This window comes from Oncorhynchus masou, chromosome 4 (assembly GCF_036934945.1).
Source record: "Oncorhynchus masou masou isolate Uvic2021 chromosome 4, UVic_Omas_1.1, whole genome shotgun sequence".
Taxonomy (NCBI): domain Eukaryota; kingdom Metazoa; phylum Chordata; class Actinopteri; order Salmoniformes; family Salmonidae; genus Oncorhynchus; species Oncorhynchus masou.
Window position 1 is genome coordinate 12234713 of NC_088215.1, and position 6000 is coordinate 12240712.

The window sequence follows — 6000 nt, forward strand, 5'->3', positions numbered from 1 at the left end:
GGAGGGCTGGGGTGTGGAGGTGGTACTGGATAGACCGGACCGTGCAGGCGCACTGGAGCTCTTGAGCACCGAGCCTGCCCAACCTTACCCGGGTGAATACTCTCGGTCGCCCTGCCAGTGCGGCGAGGTGGAATAGCCCGCACTGGGCTATGTAGGCGAACCGGAGACAGCGAGCACAAGGCTGGTGCCATGTAAGCCGGCCCAAGGAGACGCACTGGGGACCAGATGCGTAGAGCCGGCTTCATGGCATTTGGCTCGACGCTCAATCTAGCCCGGCCGATACGCAGAGCTGAAATATACCGCACCGGGCTATGCACCCGCACTGGGGACACCGTGCGCACCACTGCATAACACAGTGCCTGCCCGGTCTCTCTAGCCCCCCGGTAAGCACAGGGAGTTTGCGCAGGTCTCCTACCTGGCGTAGCCATACTCCCTGAAAGCCCCCCCCTCCAAGACATTTTTGGGGCTGATTCCCGGGCTTCCATCCACGTCGCCATGCTGCCTCCTCATACCAGCGCCTCTCCGCTTTAGACGCCTCTAGTTCCTCCTTGGGGCGGCGATATTCACCAGGCTGAGCCCAGGGTCTTTTTCCGTCCAGTTCTTCCTCCCATGTCCAATTCTCCAAGTGGTGCAGCCTCTCCCACTGAAGCTGCTTCTGTTGCCTCTCCTGTGGCTCCTGCCTGTTAACACGCTGCTTGGTTCGTGTGTGGTGGGTGATTCTGTAACGGCGTTCTTCGTTTGTCGAAAGAGAGTTGGACCAAAATGCAGCGTGTTGGTTACTCATGTTTTTTAATGAATGAATCGCGGTACATGAAATAACTTATAAATACAAAAAAAACAACAAACGGAACGTGAAACCTATTACAGGCTATCTGGTGAACACTACACAGAGACAGAAACAATCACCCACGAAATACACAGTGAAACCCAGGCTACCTAAATACGGTTCCCCATCAGAGATAACAAGAATCACCTGACTCTGATTGAGAACCGCCTCAGGCAGCCAAACCTAAACTAAACACACCCCTAATCAACCACAATCTCAATGCCTACAAAAAAAAACAATACGACAACACAATAACATAAACCCATGTCACACCCTGGCCTGACCAACTAATTAACTAAAAACACAAAATACTAAGACCAAAGCGTGACATCATGATAATGTAGCTTTATAAATCAATCAAGATAATGTAGCTTTCAAAATAAATCAAGATGACATAGCTTTCTAAATGTGTCATTGAAAACAACAAAAGGCTCTAGGAGGTCTTGAATATACAGTTGAAGTCGTAAGTTTACATACACCTTAGCCAAAATCATTTAAACTAACGTTTTTCACAATTCCTGACATTTAATCCTAGTAAAAATTCCCTGTTTTAGTTCAGTTAGGATCACCACTTTATTTTAAGAATGTGAAATGTCAGAATAATAGTAGAGAGAATTATTTATTTCAGATTTGATTTCTTTCATCACATTCCCAGTGGGTCAGAAGTTTACATACACTCAATTAGTATTTGGTAGCATTGCCTTTAAATTGTTTAACTTGGGTCAAACGTTTTGGGTAGCCTTCCACAAGCTTCCCACAATAAGTTTGCCCATTCCTACTGACAAGAGCTGGTGTAACTGAGTCAGGTTTGTAGGCCTCCATGCTCGCACACGCTTTTTCAGTTCTGCCCACACATTTTCTATAGGATTGAGGCCAGGGCTTTATGATGGCCACTCCAGTACCTTGACTTTGTTGTCCTTTTTTTGCCACAACTTTGGAAGTATGCTTAGGGTCATTGTCCATTTAGAAGACCCATTTGCGACCAAGCTTTAACTTCCTGACTGATGTCTTGAGATGTTGCTTCAATATATCCACATAATTTTCCTTCCTCATCAAGCCATCTATTTTGTGAAGTGCATCAGTCCCTCCTGCCTCAAAGCACCCCCACAACATGATGATGCCAACCCCGTTCTTTACGGTTGGGATGGTGTTCTTCGGCTTGCAAGCATCCCCCTTTTTCCTCCAAACATAACAATGGTCATTATGGTCAAACAGTTCTATTTTTGTTTCATCAGACCAGAGGACATTTCTCCAAAAAGTATGATCTTAGTCCCCATGTGCAGTTACAAACCGTAGTCTGGATTTTTTTATGACGGTTTAGGAGCAGTGGCTTCTTCCTTGCTGAGCGGCCTTTCAGGTTATGTCAATATAGGACTCGTTTTACTGTGGATATAGATACTTTTGTACCTGTTTCCTCCAGCATCTTTACAAGGTCCTTTGCTGTTGTTCTGGGATTGATTTGCACTTTTCGCACAAAAGTACATAAATCTCTAGTAGACATAATGCGTCTCCTTCCTGAGCGGTATGATGGCTGTGTGGTTCCGTGGTGTTTATACTTGCGTACTATTGTTTGTACAGATGAACGTGGTACCTTCATGCATTTGGAAATTGCTGCCAAGGATAAACCAGACTTGTGGAGGTCTACAATTGTTTTCTGAGGTCTGGCTGATTTCTTTTGATTTTCCCATTTTCTCAAAGAGGCATTGAGTTTGAAGGTAGGCCTTGACATACATCCACAGGTACATCTCCAATTGACACAAATGATGTTAATTAGCCTATCAGAAGCTTCTAAAGCCATTCTTGAATTTTCCAAGCTGTTTAACGGCACAGGCAACTTAGTGTATGTAAACTTCTGACCCACTGGAATTGTGATAAAGTGAATTATAAGTGAAATAATCTGTCTGGTAACAATTTTTGGAAAAATTACTGTTATGCACAAAGTAGATGTCCCAACTGACTTGCCAAAACTGTAGTTTGTGGTTGAAAAACGAGTTTTAATGACTCCAACTGAAGTGTATGCAAACTTCCGACTTCAGCTGTTGAAGTGTTTCTGAAACGCTGCAGCGGCTTAGTTTCTTCCCTTCTAGATACACCATGTATGTGTCCCAAATGGCACCCCATTCACTATATGGTGCACTTTTTTTTTGACCAGGACTCTGGTCAAAAGTAATGCACTATAAAAGGAATAGGGTGCCATTTGGGACGTACTATGTTTCTCCAGCGTGATGAGCTCCAAGGCAACACTTCTTGCGTTTTGACCATTACTTTGCTGTGGAGATAAACTTTGCTGGAGGGTGTCAGAACTGGCCTTCTCACTCGGGGGAAATCAAAGTGCTGCTGGTGGTCAGCGAGAGCCAAGGAGTGTGGGAGAGAATAGATCCTCCATAAGCTTTCTTATTCCCATACCAGAGTTCTGAGGCTGCTGAGCTTCCTTTTGTGTGAGTGCACACGCACACACGCACACGCACACGCACACGCACGCGCACACGCACACGCACACACACACGCACGCACGCACGCACGCACACACACACACACACACACACACACACACACACACACGCACGCACACACGCACGCACGCACGCACGCACACACACGCACACACGCACGCGCGCGCACGCACGCGCACGCACACGCACACGCATGCACACACGCACACACACACACACACGCGCGCGCGCACGCACACACACGCGCACGCACGCACACGCACGCACACACATGCACACGCACACACACACGCACACACACACACACACACACAAACACACACACACACACACACGCACACGCACGCGCACGCACGCGCATGCACGCACACGCACACGTACGCATGCGCACACACACACGCGCACACACACACGCGCACACACACACACGCACACACACACACAAGCTCTATAATAAAACCTGCCGCATGAGATCATAAACCAAAAACAAAGCCTAGAAACATGGCAGATGTAAGAGTGCTTAGGCATATCTGCCTGTGGCATACCCTGCAGTATATACAGTATCTCCTGGAATTAAATCATCTGTTAAGACAGATATGAGCAATATCTCAGTGAAGTTGTTGAGAGAAGACCTGAGAGGCCTGTTACATTACTATGGCTGGATCCCAAATGGCACCCGATTCCCTATTTAGTGAGCTAGTTTTGACCAGGACCCATTGGCTATGTAGGGAATAGGATGCCATTTGGGATCTGGCCTCTATGAACTGTTGTCAACATACTATTTGGAACACAAGATAGAAATGGACATTTACTAAAAGGATCATTGATAGGTCATTGATCATCTCCACCTGATCATCTCCACCTGAGGTTCATGGTTAGGTAAGTGGAAAACATTACTTGATGTTAGAAAGGCTTCAAATCTGGTTACATGCTGTTTCATTTGTTGCCTGATGTTCCTTACTCTAGCTGTCAAAACAGAAGAAACTCCGAGTAAGAGAACCTTTCCTTAAGAAACTAGATCAACAAATACATCATCAATTTATCGTCTGCATGTTGTCAACAAAGCAGTAGGATTTTCAATAGGTGGCGTTTCATGTTTCAGCAAAATTGCTACTAATAATTTGTCTGGCACTTTTGCAGAAGCCTCCCACCGTCGAGTGTGTTAAATTTTTTAACATTCTGCGGCAAAGACACAAATCCTGAGAGAAATATTTTGCATTTTATTTCCATGATATGTGTTGTTCCCGCCTGCTTTAAAGCTTATATATAGCTTTTATAAAAGGACTGGGCTGTCTCCCACAGTGTAATACTCTCTCGTATAGGAGAACAGCAGCGGCTGTTAAAATCAAAGATGTGTGAGAGCTGCCACTGCCTGGCTTCTGTTGGAATCCAACAAACCCATGCTGTTCGTAAGATGTAAAAAAAATAAAAAATAAAAAATAAAAAATGGCAACCTAATATTTTATTTATACATGTGGAGCCCATTCACTTGTTGATGTAGCTGTCAGACAAAGGGAAGAGGGTAAATTGCCCCTAACACGTTATCCCCATGCAATATTCATACAGCTACTGCTATAACATGGCTTTCATGAGTTCTCTTTGTTGCTCTACAGGCCGTGAAGAGAGTGGGCATCAATTATATGAAAATAGTCAAGAGAGAACGCTGTGAAGAACGGAACGACACACAAACAAATAAACAACTGTGCCAAACGACTCTAGAAAGCCCTGCTTTGACTATGTTGGCTAGGGGCTCTCTTCAAAGACTGTGTGTGTGTGTGTGTGTTTGTTTGTGTGCATGGATACACTGTGTACAACCATATGTCTGTACACTGGCATGTGTGTGTCTGTGTGTGTAGAAACACTGTACACATCAATGTGTGTGTGTGTGTGTGTGTGTGTGTGTGTGTGTGTGTGTGTGGATACACTGTATACAACCATATGTGTGTACACTGTAATGTGTGTGTGTGGAAACACTGTACACATCCATGTGTGTGTGTGTGTGTGTGTGTGTGTTTTATGTGTCACCATGGGTATATGAATGACGCTTCAGGGTTAAGAGGAAAACAACTCATGTCCCTTCTTGTCAATCACCCAGCTTCGACCCAGAAATAAAGAATGACACACGCACCCAGCTACTCTCTCTCATTGTCTAGTGGGCCTGCCTGCCTGCCCAAGGCCCACCGCTCCTCAGATGCAGAGATGCAGACCACATGTCATTTTCAGTGCAGATAGAGGTTACTATACAGGCAGGGAGAGAGAACATATCACAGAGTAACTTGCATAAACAGAACAGGAGCTAATGTAGAAGGCAGCACCCACCACAGGGAAACTCCATCTTAAATACATCAAGCTGTTGTCCCATCAATCCAAACACTGAACTCTATGTGAAATCTAGACGAATCGAGGTGAATGGCGTGAACATGGCATGATATGAAATGTCCTCTGATACTTCACCTTTGTTAGGCTTGAATAGGAGATTTGAGGAAAATACGTCAAAACATGACTTTGCTCTAGCTGGTTTGGACAGAAATGTATTTAAACGATTGTTTTATTCATCGTGGTAATGGACTGTGACAAAGGATCTTTGATTGAGATATTACACAAATGGGATTTTCTTCCATCTGATCATCTAACATTGAAGTCCAGAGTGAATGGTAGGGTTGTCATTTGCAGGGGAGAGGGAGAAACTACCACCTGGAAAACAGAAATACAAAGTCTGTC